The sequence below is a fragment of the Amblyomma maculatum genome, chromosome 5, assembly GCF_055883805.1.
Source record: "Amblyomma maculatum isolate TAMU_Amacu chromosome 5, ASM5588380v1, whole genome shotgun sequence".
Lineage (NCBI taxonomy): Eukaryota > Metazoa > Arthropoda > Arachnida > Ixodida > Ixodidae > Amblyomma > Amblyomma maculatum.
The window spans coordinates 112955317-112978886 of NC_139348.1; positions in this window are offsets into that span (position 1 = coordinate 112955317).

Below are 23570 nucleotides of genomic sequence, written 5' to 3' on the forward strand. Positions count from 1 at the left end.
CACTTTGGCTACCAAGAGCTTAAATTCCTCGGTCATGTCGTAAGCGCTGCCGGCGTGAAGCCCGACCCTGACAAGCTTACTGCTGTTGCGAAATTTCCGATTCCACGTGACAAGAAAGCTGTTCGCAGATTTCTCGGCTTGTGCAGTTATTACCGCCGTTTTATCGATAACTTCGCTGATCTTGCTGAACCGCTGACTCGGCTCACCCGGGGAGACACCCCTTTTGTTTGTAGTCACGAGCAAGAAGCTGCTTTTAGCGAGTTGCGTCTCCGTCTCCAATCGCCGCCTATTCTAGCCCATTTCGATGAGCACGGTGAAACAGAAATCCACACTGACGCCAGTAGCATTGGCCTTGGGGCGGTTCTCGTGCAACGTCAAGAGGGTGTGGAACGAGTCGTCGCCTATGCCAGCCGTGCTTTATCCCGCGCCGAGATGAACTATTCAACTACTGAGAAGGAATGCCTCGCCATAATTTGGGCGGCTGCAAAATTTCGTCCCTTCCTTTATGGTCGCCCATTTAAAGTGGTCACTGACCACCATTCCTTGTGTTGGCTGGCCAACCTGCGTGACCCATGCGGCCGCCTGGCGCGATGGAGCCTTCGCCTACAGGAGTTTGACCTTACTATAGTCTACAAGTCCGGACATAAACATGAAGATGCTGACGCGCTCTCTCGTGCGCCCGTCGAGCTCGCTTCGCCACATACGGGTGACTCTGGCAGTTTTCTCGGAGCTGTTGATGCTTCAGATATGTCTCATCAGCAGCGTGCTGATCCAGAGTTACGAGCCCTGATCGATTATTTAGAAGGTCAGCCAGCCACAATACCTAAGTGCTTTTCTCGGAGCCTCTCAACTTTCTGCCTGAGAAGTGGTGTACTCTATAAGCACAGCTCTAGATCCGATTCGAGAACCTACCTCCTCGTGGTACCCGCAGCTCTGCGAGAGGAAATCCTTTCCGCGTGCCACGATGAACCAACTTCTGGTCACTTGGGCTATACTCGCACACTTGCTAGAATACGAAAAACATTCTACTGGCCTAACCTTGCAACTGTCGTTAAGCGCTATGTTAATAGCTGTCGGCAATGTCAGCGTCGGAAGGTTCCGCAATCAAAGTCTGCAGGCCTTCTCGTGCCCATAATACCACCACGCGCACCGTTTGATCAAGTCGGCATGGACCTTCTCGGTCCTTTCCCTCGATCCTCAGGGGGCAACCGCTGGATAATCATCGCCACAGACTACCCGACTCGATATGCCGAGACCAAAGCGTTACCTAGTGGTACAGCATCGGAGGTTGCCCATTTCTTTGTACACCGGATCATGCTGCGGCACGGTGCTCCGACCTGTATTATTACTGACAGAGGGACTGCCTTTACTTCACAAATGATGGCCGAAGTTTTTCATCTCAGCGGTACGGCGCATCGAAAAGCTACTGCTTACCATCCGCAGACCAATAAGCTGAATGAAAGGCTTAATAAGACCATTGCGGACATGCTGGCGATGTATGTCGACGCCCAGCACAAGACTTGGGATGCTATCCTACCATATGTGACATTCGCGTACAATACGGCAGTCCAAGAGACGACACGCTTCACGCCGTTTCGCCTAGTTTACGGCAGAGAGGTTCGGACGATGCTGGACGCAATGCTCCCTTGCGAAACAGATACCGAGCTTTCTACTGACGCCGAACACTTTGCCCAACATGCTGAGCAAGCACGCCAACTAGCACGCGTCCACATCGCCCAGCAACAGGACAAGGATTCACGCCGGTACAACCTCCGCCACAAACAAGCTTCCTACAACACCGGGGACCAGGTGTGGGTGTGGACTCCTGTTCGACGCCGTGGCCTATCAGAAAAGCTGATTTGCTGTTACTTCGGACCATATAAAGTCTTGCGGCGCCTCAGCGACGTTAACTATGAGGTCCTCCCAGATGGCCCAGAGCAGAGAGGCCGTCGGCTACCTCGTCCAGAGACAGTTCATGTCCTACGCATGAAGCCGTATTTTACGCGGTAACTGAAAGACGGCATCTGCAAACTTTTTTTTCGCTTGCTTTTGTCCACCTGTGTGCACGTGTGCCGTGTGCGTCACGCTTAAGGAGGGAGGAATGCCAGGGGGCGCTCGCAGCGAAAGACGTTGAAGTGGCGCTCGGAGAAAAAGGACGAAGTGAATCGGCTCCGGACTAGAAGGACGTACCTAAAACTTGGACTTTATAATTCCACCTGCACCGGCTCTGATAGCCTAGCCCTAGTCGCCAATATCGTGACAATATTATTCATATAAGTATAAAACTGCAAAACACTGAATGACCCTGTCATCGCCCCTTTAATACGAACCTCAGGGATTCGCAACTCCTAGCTTTGAGCTATGCAATGCTCGGAAGATCAGTGGAGGAGATGTATGATAATACGAGAATATCAGAATATGAGAATATGAGAATACGAGAATATCAGAAAACAATTTGAAAGCCACGAGGTGTTGCCCCCGCACAACCGATGAGTACAGATGGGTTACATGAAAGTTGCCAGAAAAAAATATTATATTTATGCGACTATTATATGTATGTGTTTAATAAAATTTAATTAGCATTCCCCCCTTCATGGATCACTGCCTTGTCGTGGCGGAGGGGCTTGCGAAACTCGATGAAGTCGTGAGCTCTGCTGTGTAGGGCCACCCAAGATAGACAGGTCACGGCAGAGAGTTCTGAAAAAATGTGATTCACTGGAGAAGGTAATGGCAACCCACTCCAGTATTTCCTGCCAAGAAAACCCTATGGCCAGTCACAATACCATTAATGATATGGCGCCGGAAGATGAGCCCCCCAGGTGTGGCGTCCCATATGTTACTGGGGATGAACAAAGGGCGATTCCTAGTAGCTCCAGGACGAATGAAGCGGCTGGGCTAAAGCCAAAAGGACGCTCAGTTGTGGATGTGTCGGGAAGCGACCGGAAAGTCCGATGTTGCAAGGAGATGTATCACATAGCAACATGGAATGTAAGATCTATGACGCAAGGTAAACTGGATATTGTCAAGCGAGAAATGGACAGATTGAACATTGATATCTTGGGTATCAGCGAGCTCAAGTGGACCGGAATGGGAGAATTTAACTCCGGCGACCATTATGTCTTTTATTGTGGGCACTAATCCAAGAGAAGGAATGGGGTCGCTCTCATAGTAAACAGAAGAATGGGCAAAGCAGTGCTAGGGTACAACCCCAAAAACGACCGAATGATTTCACTTCGGATCCAAGGTCACCCTTTCAACATAACAGTTATCCAAGTGTATGCACCGACCACTACTGCTGAAGAAGCTGACGTTGAGAGATTTTATGCGGACCTACAATGCCTTTTAGACCGCACCCCATCATCAGACGTCGTTTTTCTCATAGGAGACTGGAATGCTAAGGTAGGGAGTGAAGAAATATCCGGAATTACAGGCAAGTTCGATCTTGGTGAGCCAAATGAAGCTGGGCAGAGGCTAGTAGAGTTTTGTCAAGAAAGCAACCTGACCATAGCGAATACTCATTTTCAACAGCACAAGAGGCGCCTGTACACATGGACTTCGCCGGACGGTCTGTACAGGAATCAGATCGATTATATTATTTGCCGACAGAGATGGAGAAGCGCTATACAAGCAGTAAAAACAAGGCCTGGGGCCGATTGTGGCACCGATCATCAGCTTCTTGTTGCCAAGTTTAAGCTTCGATTGAGGAAAACGCAGAAAACTAGAACACCTTTCAGGTATAATCTGGATCAAGTTCCTTTAGAATATGCTGTGGAAGTGAGGAATCGATTTCAAGAATTAGATCTAGAAGACAAAGAGCCCGAAGAGATGTGGACTGTTGTTCGTGATATAATACAAGAAGTTGCTACTAAGGTAGTTCCAAAGCAAAAGAAATGCAAGAAAGCAAACTGGTTATCTGAAGAGGCTTTGCAAATAGCTGAGGAAAGGAGGATGGCAAAAGTTATGGGGGAAAGAGAAAGGTACAATGTTCTCAATGCGGATTTTCAGAAAATAGCAAGGAGAGATAAGAATGCCTTCCTGAACATACAGTGCCAAGCAGTTGAGGACAACAGCCAATTAAGGAACACAAGAGCTCTGTATAAGACAATCAAAGATATCAAAGGAAGCTTCTGTGCTAAGATGGGCGTGATAAAGGACAAACGAGGCAAGGACCTCACTGAAGCCGCAGAGGTAAAGAAGAGGTGGCAGGAATACACAGAAGAACTGTACAAGAAGGACCCGAATGTGCAAACCCAACATAAGACGGTTGTGATCACTGATCTCGAGCCGGGCATCCTGAAGAGTGAAGTTGAATGGGCCTTAGCCAGCCTTGCTAAGAACAAAGCTAGCGGAATTGATAGCATTCCAGCTGAGTTGCTTCAAAACCTCAACCATGACGCTGTTAACATTCTGCATACATTATGTCAGAAGATTTGGACAACCCTGCAGTGGCCGCAGGATTGGAGGAGGTCAGTTTACATCCCCATTCCAAAGAAAGGCAGTGCCAAAGATTGTTCCAACTACCGCACGATCGCGCTTATTTCGCATGCTAGCAAGGTGATGTTGAAAATCCTCCAAGGTAGGCTGCAGCAGTATGTGGATCGGGAGCTTCCGGACGTGCAATCTGGGTTTCGCAAGGGCAGAGGAACTAGAGACCAAGTTGCCAACCTTCGCTGGATCATGAAAAAAGCAAGACAGTTCCAGAAAACCATCTACTTCTGCTTTATTGATTATGCGAAAGCGTTTGACTGCGTAGATCACAGCAGATTGTGGCAAGCTCTCCAAGAGATGGGAGTTCCAATTCACCTCATCTGTCTCCTCAGGAACCTGTATGAAGGGCAAGAGGCCACAGTCAGAACTGGGCATGGTCTTACTGATTGGTTTCCGATTGAGAAAGGAGTGAGGCAAGGCTGCATACTGTCGCCCTGCCTATTTAACCTATATGCAGAGTGCATCATGAGGAAGACCGGTCTGGACGAGTCTTCAGCTGGAGTGAAGATTGCTGGAAAACATATCAACAACCTTAGATATGCGGATGATACCACTTTAATGGCAGAAAGTGAAGCGGAACTCAAGAGACTTCTGATGCGCGTACAAGAAGAGAGTGAGAAGTTTGGGCTTAAACTGAACATTAAAAATACAAAGATCATGGCGTCTTGCCCTATCAAGTCCTGGAGCATCAAGGGACAAGTAGTGGAAGCTGTGACAGATTTTCTCTTCTTGGGCTCCAAGATTACCTCGGAAGGAGACTGCAGCCATGAAATTAGGAGACGCCTGCTTCTGGGAAAGAGAGCAATGGTTAGCCTTGACCGCCTAGTAAAGAGCAGAGACATTAGTCTGCCAACCAAGATCCGTATAACTCGTGCTATGGTCTTTCCAGTTGTGATGTATGGATGCGAGAGTTGGACTGTGAAAAAGGCTGACCGCCGAAGAATTGACGCGTTTGAATTGTGGTGCTGGCGAAGACTCTTGAGAGTTCCTTGGACTGCCAGAAGATCAAATCAGTCAATTTTGTCGACCATAAACCCTGACTGCTCATTGGAGGGTCAAATTCTAAAGTTAAAGCTCAGCTACTTTGGTCATCTGATGAGAAGAGAGGAGTCGCTGGAGAAAGATTTGATGTTGGGAAAGGTTGAGGGTCGCCGGAGAAGGGGTAGGCAGCGAACGCGATGGTTAGATGGCATCCTCGAGGCACTGCAGATAAAGTTATGTGATGTTAGGAAGATAGTGAGAGACCGGAAAGCGTGGCGTGACATGGTCAATAGGGTCACGAAGAGTCGGACACGACTGAACGACTGAACTGAACTGAACTGAATTAGCATTCCGCAATGCAAATTAATAAGAGAAAAAGACAGCACGATTTTATACCACTACTAAGTATGCTGATATTTTTTTAAGGACATAACAACCAAATTTTAAGAAGAGTATTCACATGTACAACTGCATTTGTTTTAACGACACTATGGCTGTAGGGAAGCGAAAAAAAAAAACATTTGTCTTCTGTACAATGCGCACAAAAGTGGGATTGTAAAGTTTCCGCGAATTATGTTTCATACATTTATGGCTTTTCAGTAACCTAACCTAATCAATATTTAAAAGGCACATTTCTTTAAAACATTTCAATACAGAGCACACAAACATGCCCAGTTGCCTTGGAGAATAGTTGCATGCCTGTGAAATAAAACCAGAGTTTAAGTTTGTTGAATCATATATATATATATATATATATATATATATATATATATATATATATATATATATATATATATATATATATATATATATATATATATATATATATATATATATATATATATATTTCTTGTCCGCTGCGAGGAACTGTTAAGTATTAAAAGAAATGCGGATAAATATACTAAAGGATACGACTAAATAACCTGATGAAACATTTTGCCAGATTATGATATTTCATCATTGCTTGCCCCCTCCAACCTTGCGACTTATTTAGAGCTAAAATTTTTTTGTTCTTCCTGGCTATTCTGGCTAGGTAACATTGTTGTGTTCTTCTTGGCTATTCTGGCTAGTAAAATGTTTGGAGCTGAGTCTAGTGGAGTTGGAAAATATGCTCAGATGAAGGTGCTTTCTGATGAATGTGCTATATATATATATATATATATATATTGTGAACCCTCTGTGAACGTTCTTTAATTTGTACATGCCATGATCTTCCTATTTCATTTGTACATACCATCATCATCGTCCCGCGGCGCCGGTTCTGGCGCGCGCCTGGGTTTTGTCATCGGAGTAAAACGCCAGACACGGCATCCCTTGCTTTGCCGTCTCGACCTGGCCTTCTTCCACAAGTTCGGCGTGAGTTTAGAATTGATAGTCTTTGCAAGAACAGAAAGAGAGATGTCTGACGAAACGCGTTGCTGAGGCGGAGGGGCGGTGAGCACCATCAGGGAACAAGGTTGAACATCCACCCTGCAATGCAGAGAAGTTCCTGTTGGGAGCACGAGGGATTCACGTGAAGTGTTAGTGGCCACTACTGTCGCTGAGCCGTTGTGGAACCGGACAAGACTTGACGGGAAGGCGATGCCGCGTGCAAGATGAACATATGATGGTGCTATGAGTACGTCCCCGTCAGTTATGTGGTCAGAAACAACAGTAAGCAGTTTTTCGCACTGAGGAGGCAAAACAGTATCAGCGGCGGCAACGAGGGGATGATGTCGTTCAGAAAAGTCAGATGAAAAATCGCTGTCTGTCATATGGATAACACGCTCACCACAAGAAATTAGCGCTGAAGCGGTTGACAAAAAATCTCATCCAAAAATCATCAGATGCGCACAAGCTGAGAGCCCAGCAAACTGCACATGATGGTGGATGCCGTCGATAACAACTCGTACAGTGCACTTCGCTGAAGGGCGCAAAGGGACGTCATTGGCTCCACGGAGTTCAGGCCCATACTATGGTGTTGTCACTTTTCGCAAACGGTAGCACAAAACAGCGTGAATGACAGAAATTGCAGCCCTGTATTAATCAAAGCTTCAACCGGTAAACCTTCAGCGATAACAGCAATCACGTTATACGGGCGATCAGGAGGACTTTTAGTAAGTTCGCAGAGTGCAGCTTGACCTCCGGAAACTGCAACACTTAGTTTTCGGGATGGTGGACAGGGAGAGTGGTTGCGGGGCGGAGAGGGGAAAATGAGCAGCGGTATGGGAAAGGGTCCGGCGCCGAAATACATGGGCGCCATTTGGTTCAGACGAGGATACCGGCGGTGGAGAGGATCGACGAGGTGGGCTGGGAATAGGTCGCCGCTGATAATATGAGGGTACGTCACTTTCGAAGGTGTCGTAACCACTCCGCTCATTCTGAATGCTTCGACGACAGAAGCGGGATATATGCCCTCGGATTGCATTGTAGCAGCACACTGGGCGAGAGGGGCGCCAAAGTGCGTAATAGGGTGGCGTAGGCTGAGCCGTCGTAGCGGCGTTGTTGTTGTTGTAGGGCGGTGCCAGTTGGGGCGGCTTAACATAAGAAGGGGGTGTTGCTGCGACGAGTGCGTAAGTCGATGCTGGGTGGGGAGCAGGAGGGTAGGACACCATAGGCCGAGTGATTGTTGCCAGCTCATCTTTAATGATGTTGCGGAGACCGGCGTCATTAGAAGGTACCGAAGAATGATCGCACCCGTGTTGACTGACAGACTTGAGGGCTTGGAGCTCCTCCCGGATGATGGCTCGAATCAGTGCCCGCAGATCTGGGTCAGCAGAGGTCGGGCCAGTAGCAATGCCGAACTGCAATCGGGAGGACTGCAGCTGGTCGACACGTTGGCAGGTCGCAATAAATGCGTAAACAGTAGAAGGATTCTGGGCAATCAGGGTGTTATATGCCACTGAATTAATTCCCTTCAAGATGTGGTGTACGCGTTCAGGTTCCGGCATGGTGGGACTAATACGCCGGCAAAGTGCAAGTATGGCCTCTATGTAAGACGCGTACGACTCATCGGGACCTTGGAGGCGAGAGGCGCGCTTATTCTTCGCGACCTCAGTCCGAACTGCTGGGTCCGCAAAATATTGGCGGAACTGCTGCTTGAACGTGGTCCAGTTAGTGGTGTGGGGTTCGCGGTTAATAAAATAGGTTCTGGCGACCTCAGTGAGGTAGAAAGAAACTTTCAGAAATTTTAGAGCATCGTCCCACCGGTTGTGGTTGCTGTAGCGTTCATAGGTGTCCAGCCAGTCTTCGACGTCTTCATCGCGACGACCAGCGAACAGCGGCGGGTCGCGTTTTCATGTGGCCACAGTCGGAGGGGGTGGTGCAGCCGAGGTAGAGGGTGCTGCCGATTCGTGGGTACTCTCGGTAGTCATAACGATGGTGGCAGGCGGTAAACAGCGACCGGAACGTAGCTCCAGCGAGAGGCTGGGCACAAAACAGCAAGGGGATCAAGTCCTACCTCCACCACTTGTGGAAAAAGGCCAGGACGAGACGGCAAGGCAAGGGATGCCGTGTCTGGCGTTTTACTTCGATGACAAAACCCAGGCGCGCGCCGGAGCCGGCGCCGCGGGACGATGATGATGGTATGTACAAATGAAAGAGGAAGATCATGGCATGCACAAATTAACAAATTAAAGAAACGTTCACAGAAGGCTCACAATATATATATATATATATATATATAAATATATATATATATATATATATATATATATAAGGGGAAATGAAGGTGCTCGTTATAATACATGAAGGAAAGAAGCCAACAGTCGGCGAGGCCGAGGAAAGCGCTTTCCTTGGCCTCGCCGACTGTTGGCTTCTTTCCTTCACATATATATATATATATATATATATATATATATATATATATATGTATATATATATATATATATATATATATATATATATATATATATATATATATATATATGTATATACATTGCGGATATCGAACGCTTTCACGGCAGCTGGTTAAAGTAGTATGCTAAGAGAGGCAAATTTATAAAAGGATGTATACCGTACAAGAAATTTCGCTGTAAACATTTTTCAATCATTAATACAGCCACATCGGTCCAAATCACATTCTCTTTTATTTTTGCATTCAAAATTACAGAAGCCTTCAAATGTTACACAAGTGTGTGATCTACCTTGTCGAGTGTGGCGTGTATCATGAGGAACATATTAGGCAAACAGAAACTTTATTCCGATTAAGAATAAATAACCACCGGGCACAAATACAATCACTGCCAAGTCTTCCTATCTCGAGACATATAAGCACAAAAGGGCATTCGTTTGACTCCTTCTGGGCGACGTATAATGCAGTCAGGCTTACCAACACATTATTACAAGGCAGATTGTTAGTCATACGTATTATAATAATTCAGTACCTTGAATGCTGGCATTAATGAGAGTGCTGGTAATCTCTCCTTTCTTTCCACCTGAATTCCAACTGATGTGATCATTGTCTCTGGAACCTGGGTTTATGTGCTTCTGATCTTCATTTTTATGCACAGTAATCGTTGGTGTTTATTTATTTGTCTATTTATTTGTGTATTCATTCAATGACGCGGAACACTTGCTTATTGTTGAGTGGCACCCTCTGATGTATGTTTATACAGTGGCAATTTGTTTCGATTTTGGACGCTGCCCCACTGAGTGAAATTCTTACTTAAGAAAATGCGGTGCTTTCTTTTGTATTTTTTTCGAACAGCTTCAATTCATTATGGCGTATTTACTTCCAAAAAGTTGTATATACTTTTCTTTTTTACTGTTGGTGTCCTTATATTTTATGTGCAGTTATAACCGCTTCAACTGGTCTACGCGATGTGTTGGTGTGTTTGGTACCTTGTGCTTTCATGCTTTTTAGAATTTATGTAAATGTATGCCACTCCTGCTTGGGCGCTCAGCCTGCAGTATGTTCAAAATAAATAAAATAAAATAAGTAAATACTGCGTGTAAATTGATATGTTCGTTTATGCTTACCGCTTTAGCCTTGTTTTTGCTCCTTCTTCGTTTTACTTCCTAGATTTCATTTCCGCCCGTGCACTGAACATCCACGAAGATCATGTTACCTGCTTTATCTGCCGTATGGTACACCTGTGCCTTGTTGCTGCACCCCACCAGTACAAAGGCGCCGGATAGGATAGGATAGGACAGGATAGGAAATACGTTAATTTCTCTAGGAAGGTGTTGTACTAGTAGCAGAAGAGGTCCATCTTCCGTCATCTCACAGGGCCGGTGCCCCTATTCCACTGATCCGCTGATCTTCGCTGCTCGTTGGGCATCCTGGATCAGACCTAGTTGACAATCCAGATCGCCGCTAGAGAGCCGGCTCTCTCACTGTTCCGCACTCGGGTCTTTACGAAAGCTATCGTTATTTCTACACTGCCACGTGATGTGGTATAACGAAGGTTATACCACACCAAGGGCAGGTGTCCCGATATCGCGACGGGTAAAAAGGCGCCGGAAAACCCTGCACTCAACACAAATGTGTACACCCAGCGAGACTCCCCGTCTGCCTCTTCGGTTGTTCACCACCTACTCTGATTGTTTATTGCTCGTTCCCCCTCTTTTGCGCGCGTGTGCTGATTAGCGGTGGTCGCCCCCTTTTTACGTTCGCGTGGCGACGAAATGCTCCTACGTGTCCATGTTTCTTTCCCCACCCCACTCGTCCATTTTCCCCAGTATTTTGCTTTCTCTACCTTCTGTTGGTGTCATTATCAAGGCGCCTGAGCGCACTGTAAACACATCCATGAGAAAGGTCGTGCTACGGTCGAAACATTGAAATAATTCTGTTTTAAGTTTTTCAATTTCACTCTCAGAGAGCATATATATATATATATATATACATTAAAATCATCCGAGAGACTGCTGAACGGCAAACAAAGCTTACACCCTGACCCTTGACTGGACATTAGAAAAATGAGTTTCCTACTCGTCAGAGTAAACCTCTCAAGCCTGAAAATTTGATTTCCAAGAAAGTGTCCATGCGCATATATGTCGCCAGCCGGATCCTGGCGCGGCAACACCATTTTTTGGCAGTGTCATAGTAATCAGTATACAGATAGCAGCACTGTATGCAAAATAAGTTTCGTGGTGCCTCAAAATACGGTCGCACAAGGACATTTAGTGCCGGCGTACATGAATCTTCACTCAATACTATCGATTTTCTGTAACCTGGCCTTTTCTAGAGCCGTGCCTTTCTTGTGACTGGTACGGCTTCACATAAGCTGCGCGAGGCATGCCAGCGAAGATTGAGTGCTCTGGACTCTGCTTTTGAATCGCCTCTTAATTACTTTTCTGTCTGAAGAAAACCGGAGAGAAGGTGACGCCCCTGGGCCGATGCTATAGCGTGGGGAAAGTGTGTACATTCGATGCTGCACCCTGGTAGTCACTAGTTGGGGCAGTTATGACTGTGACACAGCAAGCACCCGCAAGAAACATGCTCTACATGGACACTTGGCCAAGGTCGCACACTTTGTAGTAGCTGGAAACGTGTTCCCACTTCAAGCATCACAGTCTCTTGAACATTCTTTTCTGGGTAAATAACTTCCCCGTTGTTGTGAGCTGGACACATGTTCGCAAGGACGTAACTACTGTCCCAAATTCAATGGTGGTTTTGTTTTGGTGTCTAGTCGTTTGATCAACCGATTCTTTTGTCATTGAGTCTAGTAAATTTTTGTGCCGCACTGTAGCTATTATAAATGTAAAAGTGGGCAATAAGCTTGTTAGAGTTAGTGTAGAAAAGAATAATCAGAATGAGCTGCCTTCGCTTTTCACGTACTGTAATCAATGTGACATTATAAGTGGAAGTAGATTTACTGCCAATATATTTGAAAAAATTGTGTGAAAATATTTAGGGGAAACGGCCCAACTCTGGTGACTACATTCAAGCAGATGTTTACTCCTACTTGTATTTATTGTCCTAATGCAATTACTCCAGTTCGTTATTCATTGCACGTTTGATGTTAAAGCTGACATGAGTGGTTGTTGACCAAGCATCACCAACAATTTTCATCTTTCGTAAAATACGCAGATAAATGTATGTGAACTAACCGTACTGTTCTCGATGGCTCATTTAGTATTTCACATAATGTTTGTTTTGTTCACGGTACATAATGGGTTTAGTAGAAATTTTACTATATTTCTGAGCAAACCTCATCTTCGCTTCTCAAAGTACGATCATATTGCACTTGCTACCTGCGATGGCCCTATGAGACCACATGAATATATTTGGTTGCAGCATAATCCATGGTCGGTGACTCTATGGACACTGAAATCTCCTGCCAACTTTGCGACGTATTTAGTGAAAAGCATGATGTACGCCATAAACACAAATGTTCTTGCAGTAAACATGGGCGAAAAGCAATCTGAATGTCTTTACAAAGCTGTATTTTCGCCAAGTTTCTTCATCTTAATCTCTTGGTTAGAGATGACCCATGATTTCGAAGCTAAAAAAATTTTTGGGAACTATTTGAGACAACTACAGGCAACTTTCTGTGCATGCAGCATCACTGAAAGACACGGCCTTGCTCTCTTGAGAGATATAGCAGCTGTGTACCCACTTGGGCACTTCAGTGTAGTCTTTTCGGCAGCTGAAGGCCACATTGAGGGTTTACAGAGCAGTATTGCGAGCTTGCAGAAGCACAGAAAATTTCGAAACAGCGTTGTTAACGTCGGATGTCATGAAATCAAAAGCATGAAGAACCTCGCTCCAAAGTATTGTCCGGTATACACGGAAGTAGTCTTCAAATCGCTCCGTTTATATAATGTAACCGTGAAGCGACGATTCTTAAAAAGTAATGACAATTTATTACATGAGCTCAGAAGAGGCAGCATTGATATCTTGGGAAATTTAGCCGTGGTCACACAGAACTTCGTACCGTTTCTCGCCATGCCCCCCTCCATTGTGCACACGCAGGAAACTTTCTACGTTAAGCGCAGCGGCCCTACTCTTGTCTCTTTCTACAACATCCTTTTTGAGTCAAAGCTTGGAATTTGCCTATTGCTGGTAGCTATTGCTGCTTGTGTGGTCGTTAGTGCAGTCGCAGATTATAACGAAGCGCAATCACAGTTCGTGGGAAGTGGACTTTATTCGTTGATGTTCCTGACGGCTTCCTTTTTTGCAACTTCTACACCGATTCCTCGCCAAAGGCGATTTGGAGCAGCGCTGAGCATCCTGTTCACAGTGTGGATCATTGCTATTCTCCCACTATCCAGCTTTTACCGAAGCGAGCTGGTGTCGAGGCTTAGTTTGCGGGCTGCACCAGACGTTGTGGACACACTGGACAAACTGGAAGTGGCGCTGGACAAACGGCAGCTCATTCCTTGCTTCTTAAGGGGCACCGCCGTGGAAAGTATCCTGGCCAAAGGCTATAGCAACAGCTCTATATACAGTAAGCTCCTGTTGGCATACAAGGCACATACGAAAGGAGTTTCCGTTCTAGTCAAAAATGAAAAGTCCTGCCTCTTTTTTGCTCAGGAACGACAGGGCGTCTGCATAATTAGAAGTTACTCAAGCTGCTATATAAAAAAACTGGGATTTGATCTCGTAGAAGCAAGAGAGGTTTTCCATCAGGTTTCGTTAACTACACCAGTCAGGAAGGATTATCCATTTTTGAAAGAGTACCAAACTCTCTTACGTAAAGTGTTCGAAGCGTCGCTGGTTAACCCAGCCAAACAATTGTGGCTCTTTTTGTGCGAACGCGATGCGGCTAAGCTTCAGAGTTCGGACGAACTCATCAATAAACCACATGATCTAATGCATTTCTTTTCACTATTTGTAGCTTTATTAGGCGCATCCACTGTAGTTTTCTTTCTCGAACTGGTATGCTATTTGTTTTCAAATTCCAAGGGTGCAATTGAAGATTGTAGCTTCGTTCAAACGGTCGTCGTGCAAAGTTGCAACATGAGTCTTTTCCTGCGAAAATAAATAGCGCCTCTTGTTTTTGGCAATCAATTGTAAGGTTAGCCTTAAAATATTACCATTAGGCAGAACTCTTGTCTGCAGCTTCGATTAATAAAGCGTAACGTTATAACAGGCGTTCTCATCCAATATTGTGGCAAAATTACAATATTAGGTCAGTCTGCTAGTGGCTATATCTCAGAGGTCTTTACAAACCGTTCTATTCGAAACTTGGCTGCCATTGCGCAGAATTGCAGCAGTTGCCATTCTTCTTCTGATAATGACGTTCATTACTTTGTCTCCAAAGATGCCGCGTGGTCGCCAGCGATATATAATTCCTGATATGGAAATTGGTGCTGTTACTTTGAAGATAGTCTCTCAACTATTAGTGCAGAAACGAAAGAAAGCTCTTCGAACTTCTGAGAACCCCACCTTTGTCGGTAGCTCAAAATATATTCCCTTTCAGAGTATCTGAACACGGAGCGCCATACAATTTCGGAATAATATGGATTTGGTATCACCTGTCGCCACAAGCAAAATCGATACAAATATTCTTGTGTTTTCTTTTATTCATCTAGGCTAATTCGCTTAACCTGCTTATACTACATTGCAGCGATGCTTGTATCATACAGACAAATAATTTTGGAAACATTCTGGAGCACGGGTTTCACCGCTGCTGGAACGAGGAAAATGTCTATAGCGGAATACAAGTGCATATGATGGAGCGAGAGGCAGTGGAAAACCAAAACTCAGTTATCCTTGAAGAGAATAGCCACTGCTTATATGGCTTGTCAATTCCAATGCACCACAACAGTTGATGAAATCAAGGGGTCATAAGGCCTGTAGTTGTATTACGACTGCGAAGATAACGAATAATAATTTTTTTAAAGTTAGGGTAATTCTTACTTCTGTAACCAGTGAGGTCAATCATGCTTTCCTGCATTCTTCACTGAAGCACTTGCCTTCCTCTGGCTTCTCCGGAACGTTAAAGATTTCATTACTGAGCAAAGAAGCCCCTTGAGAATTCATTTCCTTTCCCTTGCAAGGAGAGTTCCTAAGTTCAATTGCATTGTTATGGTGTTCAAGTTATACAACATTGCGATGAGTTTGAAAGGTGAAAGTGCTGGTAAAGTACATTGCTTAATCAATGCAGCACAGCAACGCGCCAAGCTGAGCTGTACTAACCCTGTGTATTTTGGTTTGGTTAGTAGGCAGAGATCTCACTGGAAAGAAAAATCTTCTCTGATCTTGTTGCCATTCCGTTGTATGTTCCAAACATGACTTAAAAACAGTTGTTGTTGGGACAGTTAGTGATCACCTGCCGAAGCCACTGGAGAGTGCGCTAAAATTACGGCAGGAAATAGGTACATAGAATAGAATGATACTAGGATCCTCGTCCTATTCCTTGCGCTCGTAATGTTCTGTGTGCCTCCATTGTGTGTCAAGTTTTAGTGCATTTTACATTCCTTATGTGAACACAAATAATATCGTTTTATTTCAAGGGCCTGATACACCCTTTCGTTTCAAACAAGCCATTTCAAGTGCAGAATTTTAATTTATGAATCCATATATCCATAAACTGAGAAATCAAAAGCGTTGTTGCCTATCCTTCTGCAGTATAATAGTATGTTACGTCCTGTACAAAGAGTGCGTTTACTGCATTTGCAATGTAGGAGAGACCTAATTTCGAGACACCTATCTTAATGTTGCCTTACGGTTCGACTCCCGATTAATGACTTATACAGTTATTACCAATTACCAATGGATCCGAACTAGGTTTCACGCAGATTTAAACACAAATGTTCCTTCACGTGTGCATTGCTTCAGTTGCAGAAAAAATATTTCACTGAGTACACCTCACTATTCCAGGATAATGCTAAGCTCCGAAAAACAAAACTAAATTATTTCTCTATGCCATTATATAAACCTTCTAATTCTATTTTATATCTTTTTGTTTTCAACATTTGCGCCTTTTCCTATTAATCATTTCTATTTCCTCTAGTTCAAGTTGCAGTTCATATTTTTTTACACAGTTTTAGAGCAGGTATTGAATAACAGAGCTTTGACATACTTTAGAAGGATCCCTTTCAATTCTAACGCTCTATTGAATAATGTTGTATTCAATAAATTTAGTAGCGGCTGCTGATTATGAAGTAACCGTCTCGCGATTCATTTGGCGTTGTTGGCTATGAGGTGCGTTGTCTGCAGAAAATGGGAAATATGTAGAATTGATCATGTTCATCTATTTCTGAAAAAGATATTTAATATGAAGAATTTTGGTGCTCGTTGCAACTAGTGTTGTGTGCGCAGTTTCTAACCATTCTCGGCGCTTGAATTGTTTGTTCTATTTCCTCTGAGCTCTCCATCAGAGCATTCGAATTGAAATGAAAAATATCATTGCTTTTTTTAAAAGGCGCTCCATTAGGTATCTGGGATTTCTCAATCTTTACTTAGAGCTCCCTACCTATTCTTTCTGTATAGATGTTATTGCAAACAGCAACGTTGCTGACTTTCTGTCCTTTCACATGACAAAGCACTTTCCCTTCTCAACACTGCCACGGCGGTGCCGCAGCTGGGACGCTTGATTGCTGTAACGTGTGATTTATTATGCTTCATTTATTTCTGAAAGAGCTATTATATGTAAACAATTTCGCTACTCGTTGCAAAGAGTGTTGTGTGTGCAGCGTTTACTCTTTCACGGCTTTTGAACTGCTTGTTCTATTTCCTCGTCCATGGCGCTCATTCTTTGCCATAACGGGGATTTGGTTGCGGTGATCACACATGAACTGAGACGACATAAAAACAGTTGCTTGCCGTGTGTAGTGCAAACAAAATAAAATTTCCATTTACGGACTATTCCACTCTCGTCGCTTTATTTTCACCAGTCGTTCACTGCTGTATTAAGATGGATATAAGACTCTAAGCTTCGCTATTGTGCAAATGCGCAAATACCACAAAATGATTGACCAGACACATACATGTGCCAGTCACTCTAATACACGTTTAGTTAGGAGCTTTCCAGGTAGTTAAAGTGCAAAAGAAATTAGGAGCGTTTCCTTCGCTTCAGGTTACAAAATACGCATGTAACAGTAACATCCAGAGTTCGAATGGCAAGCGAACCATCAAGATTATCAGTGGAACGCTTCTTAAGAGGATTCTAATGGAAATTAAAAATATGAGTGCTTTATAAAAAATATTTCATTACATATTTGCGATCCCTAAATTGTTGCTTGAACGTCTCTAACCTTTTCCTTACACCATAAATAGTATTTTAAAAAGCAAACTTGCTGACTTTATATCTTTTATGATGACCAAAGTATATTCACTTGTGAAAACTGCCACAATGATGCCGTAGCTAAGCTCGAGTTTTGTAACCATTGATGCGGAATCGAATCTAGCTCCAGTGTTCAGCACTTTAAGATTTAGAATACAATTAATGGCCGAATTTTATCTCTCCCTTCATTTCTTTTAATCTCCTCAGGATTCTTTTTTCACCTTTACCTCCCGAATTCCCCTTCCTACACAGAGTAGCATATCAGCGAAATTTCAACTCCGGCTAAAATCTCTGTTATTCATTAAACTCTCCCTCTCTCTTCAGCTTGAGTGTGCAAGAACAATTTTCTTCGCTATTCTTGAATAATGTGCTGCTTTTCACATTAGTGATATTTGTGTATCAAATGTTGTTAGCGTCTGCCCTATGAATCAGCTCTAATGATCATTTTTAGAGCGGTGCATACCAAATGTGTAATGTGTATATTATATGGCACAAATTTGTGCATTGTTGCATGATATATTGAAAAAAATCAAGAAACGATAAGGAAACTTCAATCTAAAATTACCTTATAAAACCACCAGCTAGAGCTAAAACTGTCACACGAAAAGCTTAGGAATCTGGGTTGGCGGCCACCAGTGGTTGCTTGCTAGCACTTCTACTCAAAACATCATGATCTTATGGACGAGCTATTTTTCCTCACCTTATTACATAACTTATATAGCACCGACAACCTGAGATTCTACACAGACTAGCTCGGTTCACTTGCTTGTGAAACGTTTTATTTCCTGCATCAAAGAGAAAAATGCTTAACGCCAGCCTCAGCTAGTCAGGAGCCCTAGTCCAGCCATAGCAAGTGCCAGTAGCCTCGCGAGCATGCCGGGTCAGGGCATTTTGTGGCCCGATCGATGAGCGCACGAGGAGAAAGGCCTACCAGGCCTCTTCAGTGGGGGATGGGGAGGAAAGGGGGGACTACACCAAAAATGTAGCCAGATGTTCGACGGGTCTGGAAATCGGTACGCACACATGCTACCTGTCCTGATCAATCGCTGTACTGCCAGAACCCATTGAAAATTTCTGTGTCAAATCCATACTGCATTCAGTATAACGGTTTAAGGAACAAGCTGAGTCGGTGTGAAACTGGGCGGAACTCATTGCGAAATTTTTTGTATGGTTGATGGTTCTCGTTCCCGAACAAACATCCGGCGACAGGACACGAAAACACGCAGATTTGGAGAATAACCCCACTACCTCTGAAAAATCAAAAAACATCAACGCTCCTGTCTGCTGTTCGATCTCGGTGCACGTTGAATTACCCTAGGCGGTAGAAATTTCTGGCGTTGTCCACTGGGGCGCCCCATAACTTGTCTCGCTTTGGGACAAGAAACCCCATAAAATCATATTTCATTCACCGACTGCTGACCAGTTGGGCTCACTCTCTTTCCGTTACATCATCAGCTGGCTCGACTTGGCAGACACTGTAAGGTGGGAACCCCGTCTTCTAGTCGCTCCTGTGGTCGAGGGGATCAGACGGAGATTTTTGGCAGTATGAAAGCCATTTACTACTGTTGCCACTTTTCATTCCTTCGCGAGCCTCATGATGATAATTTATTATAAATTTATTTTGTGCGGGTAAATGAATGCGAGCTGAATTTCGGCCTTCAGTGAGGAGCACGTATTCAAGAGGCTACCCTGTCTGCCCTTTCTTCCACGGAGGCAAAATCGGGCGCGGTTTTCTTTAGCGGCGCAAAAGGAGCGATGCCGTGCAGAGCAAAAAAGATAAAATGAGTCGGAGAGAATAATTATAGGGCCTTTTACATGTCTCTTACAAGGAGAATGGCCAAGCCATGCTCATCCTCTCCTGTCACTGGGCTCTCATCGTTTGCCTCTTATCGGCGTTCGTTGAAATGCTGCATATAATTATTTATATTTGTTTCCAGGAAAGTGAAGGCGCCGTATCTAACACACACTCTCCGGCAAGTGTTAGTTTTGACGGTGCATCATCGCTCTTTCTGCGTGGTGTTCCTTGGCGCGCGATCAAGTTTGGGACATGCAGATGGCAGGAAAGCTAGACAAGAACGCATATCGCGGAATCTCGCGGAATAAGACAGATCTTAACAACTGACTTCGTGCACTGGTTTTGGGCCCAACTGTCGCTCACGGGGTTTCTTTCCAAGTGCCAAAACATATCGCTTTAAAAAAATGGGAAACGGAAGAAACAACAAAATTTGTAGAATAGGGCGGGACTCGAACTGCACTCCCAAAGCACCGCTACCTGACTCTCTTGCAATCACTCCAACACTTCTTTTCTTGTTGTTGCTGCCCTATATTTCACATACATCAGAGACTGGTTGATTTTGCAAGCATGAGCTGGAGACTCACAGAAGCCGCTGAGGCGCTGTGGTTTTTACCGCCAGTTCGCGATGAGCAGAGTTGGACGGTGCTTTTGCACTGCGTCCAGTGCAATGATGTTGATATATCAATTCAGGAGCGGCAACGAGCAGTGAAAGCGGATCCCGAGGGAGCAACCGACGAGTTATGCTTGAGAGCGAAGAAAGGACAGCCGTGCGCAAAGTTTGCTCAGACGCAGTTCTCGTTAGTCTCGTCAACGGGAGCAATTGCGGCAGATGGCGCAGGAAAGCAATTTTCCGTCGCTCTGCCACAGAGAAAGGGGTTGGGTAAAGAACGGACCCTCGGCGAAATCTGGCCCCAGGAAATGACGCATGACTGATAACGTTAGTAACAGTTTCACGCACGACGAAATGGATTGCGCCACCAGCATTTGTCGCGCCGCGCGCGCGGGTGCTGCCGCCGCAGACCGAAGCAGACTAAGCAAGGGCAGGGCCGTCTACGCGGGCGGCGTGTTCGTGAGGACTGACTGCAGCTTCCTAAGCCTTCGAAGCGTAACTGCTGCAGTTTGTCTGGAGGGCAAAGTGAGGAACGTTATTTTGGCTTAAAATGTTGCATTTCGAGCAGTTTATGCTAACCGCGCCGGCCGGTTTCTTGAATTGCGCAGCTCGTGAACAGGCGCCGGTGCACACGTCATGGGTCGACCAGTTCGGGACACCCCGGCAGCTTCCAGCAAAGGCAAGCTGAGAACTTTTTTTCTGTTTGTAAACTACGCTATATTTCAAGCAGTTTAGTTCAGCACTCTGGCTGGCGCGGTTGTGAAGGGAAGGCCTATATGTGCTGGATAATGGCGCAACAAGGGATCGCCAGTTACTGCGCAGTTAGATAAGAGCGAACCCACGCCTGACGTTCTTTTCTTGGTTTGCCTAGGGGTCAGTTTTGCGTGGCCCTTCATGTACAAACTGTGGGTGCGACTCGTCTATACGCCACATTCTTTCGGAGTACCCCATATACCGTGAGAAAAGACAGTTTCTATGCAGTGCGCTGGAGCATCTAGACGGACGCCCATCGACTGAAATCAAAATTTCAGGTCCCTTGCCACGGCGATCATCTGCGGTGAAGACCTCCCAGGCACTGCACCGCTTTATGAAAAGCTCAGGCCTAATCGAAAGATTATAATTTTGCAGTTATATTACGTGATATGTGATGCGTCGCGCGATGTGATGTGAAATGTCTGTGGTGCGACTTTACTAACTTAACCCATCCCTCTCTCACAACTTTTATATCCCCTCATCTCGTTCCCCTAGTGCAGGGTAGCAAACCGGTTGGTTTTACGGGTTAACATCCCTGCCTTTCCTCCTCCTCCTAGGTTTGCCTGATTTCTCGTTGACTTTTACGTGTTGGGCTGTTGTCTACGGCCTTCGCCAGTGCGCAAAATCTCTTTTCGGTGAGGGGTGAAATCTTAACATCGAGAGTAGGCTAATGTGTTAAAGACGAGCGTTCTCGTGTGGTATGTACGGGACGGCAAGAAAAAAAAAGTACAGCACAACACCTGGAGAACCAGAAACGTGTGTCGAGAATCGTAATCTGCAACGAAAAACCCGCGGGAAATGCGCATAAAAGAAAAAATACAATAGATAAGGAAACGCCGAGGTGCTTCTAAACAATTTGATACTAAACAAGTGACGCACCGATAATTTAGTCCTCTCCGTTTCTGAAAACACGCATTCCACCCGCCCATTTATTTTCTGTGCTCCTAACGCGCGCTGCGGTATCCCCTGTGTTGTTACCATCCGGTATCAAATTTTTTTGTCGAATGAAGCGCGTAGTCGGCTGTGAATGCAGTTTTTAAGACCAAAGTCTAACATCGGAAAGGAGCAATGCTTGGACATTACTGGTAAGACACATCGCCGTGTAGCTTGATTAGTGTGTTTTACAGGGGTATGCACGAGGTTCGATAAATCATTAACAAATAATCGTAACTTTATTCCTTTACATATGTCTCGCGTTTAATCTGTTTACAGTGTCAGTAAAAGGTGTATCAGGATGCCATATATTTCTACTGTAAATTTTCCGGTTGATACCAGGATTCGGCAGTCTCTGCTGTGGGCTTTGGTGAAACAGTTTCAGCATACGTGCAAAAGGTCCGGGCCATATCCCGCATTCCACTATTCGATCGGTTTGAACTTTCACTTTTAGCTAGCAGTTTCACGTTATTTAATCGGCACATCAGGTATTACTGCAATGATATAATTGTTATTTAATATGAAAAATGTGTTAATAGGCATGAAATAAATGTGCAATTGTTTTCTTAAAAATTAATATTAGTACATATTATCACATTTCAACAAACTGATCATCTGAAAATATAGCAAACCAAGCTTGATTGGTTTCTATTTATCGTCCCATAGAGACCCAGGCTATCATCATCATCATCATCAGCCTGATTTAACCCGCTGCAGGGCGAATGCCTCTCCCATATGTCTCCACTTAACCCTGTTCTGTGCTAGCTGCATCCACTTCACCCCTGCGAACTTCTTAATCTCATCCGCCCACCTAACTTTCTGCCGCCCCCTGCTACGCTTTCCTTCCCTTGGAATCCAGTTTGTTACCATCAGCGACCATTGGTTATCCTCTCTTCGCACTACATGTCCTGCCCATGTCCATTTCTTCTTCTTAATTTCCACTAGAATGTCGGTAACTTGAGTTATTTCTCTGACCCACTCTGCACGCTTTCTATCTCTTAATTTTACCCCTACCATTTTTCGTTCTATAGCCCTCTGGGTTGTCCTCAACTTAAGTAGAACTCTCTTGGTTAGCCTCCACGTTTCAGCCTCATAGGTGAGTACAGGCAAGATGCAACTGTTGTATACGTTCCTCTTGAGCGATGCTGGTAAGCTGCTAGTCATAATCTGCGAGTGCTTGCCAAATGCGCTCCATCCCAATCTTATTCTTCTTGTTATTTCCTTTTCATGGTCCGGATCTGCGGTTACTACCTGTCCTAAGTAGACATAAGTAGACATATTCGCCTACTACTTCAAGTATTTCGCTACCTAATGTAAACTGCTGTTCCTTCCCGAGGCTGTTGAACATTAGCTTAGTCTTCTGCAAGTTGATTTTCAAGCATACCTTTCTACTTTTCCTGTGTAGGTCATCAATCATTATTTGCAGTTCATCCCCCGAGTTGCTTAACAAGGCAATGTCATCAGCAAATCGCAGATTCTACCCTTATACCTAACTGCTCCCATTCCAAGTCTGAATACTTCCTTTAAAAAAGCTGTGAATAGTACTGGGGAGATTGTGTCTCCTTGCCTAACACCTTTCTTTATGGGAATTTTGTTACTTTCTTTATGCAGAACTATGGTTGCTGTGCAGCCACTATATATATCTTCCAGCACTTTCACGTACGGCTCGTCTACCCCCTGATTTCGTAAATGCCTGCATCACCGCCGAGGTTTCAACTGAGTCAAATGTTTTTTCGTTATCAATGAATGCTATGTATAAGGGCTGGTTATATTCCGAGCATTTTTCTATCACCTGATTGATGGTATGGATATGATCGATAGTAGAGTACCGTTTCCGAAACCCTGCTTGATCCTT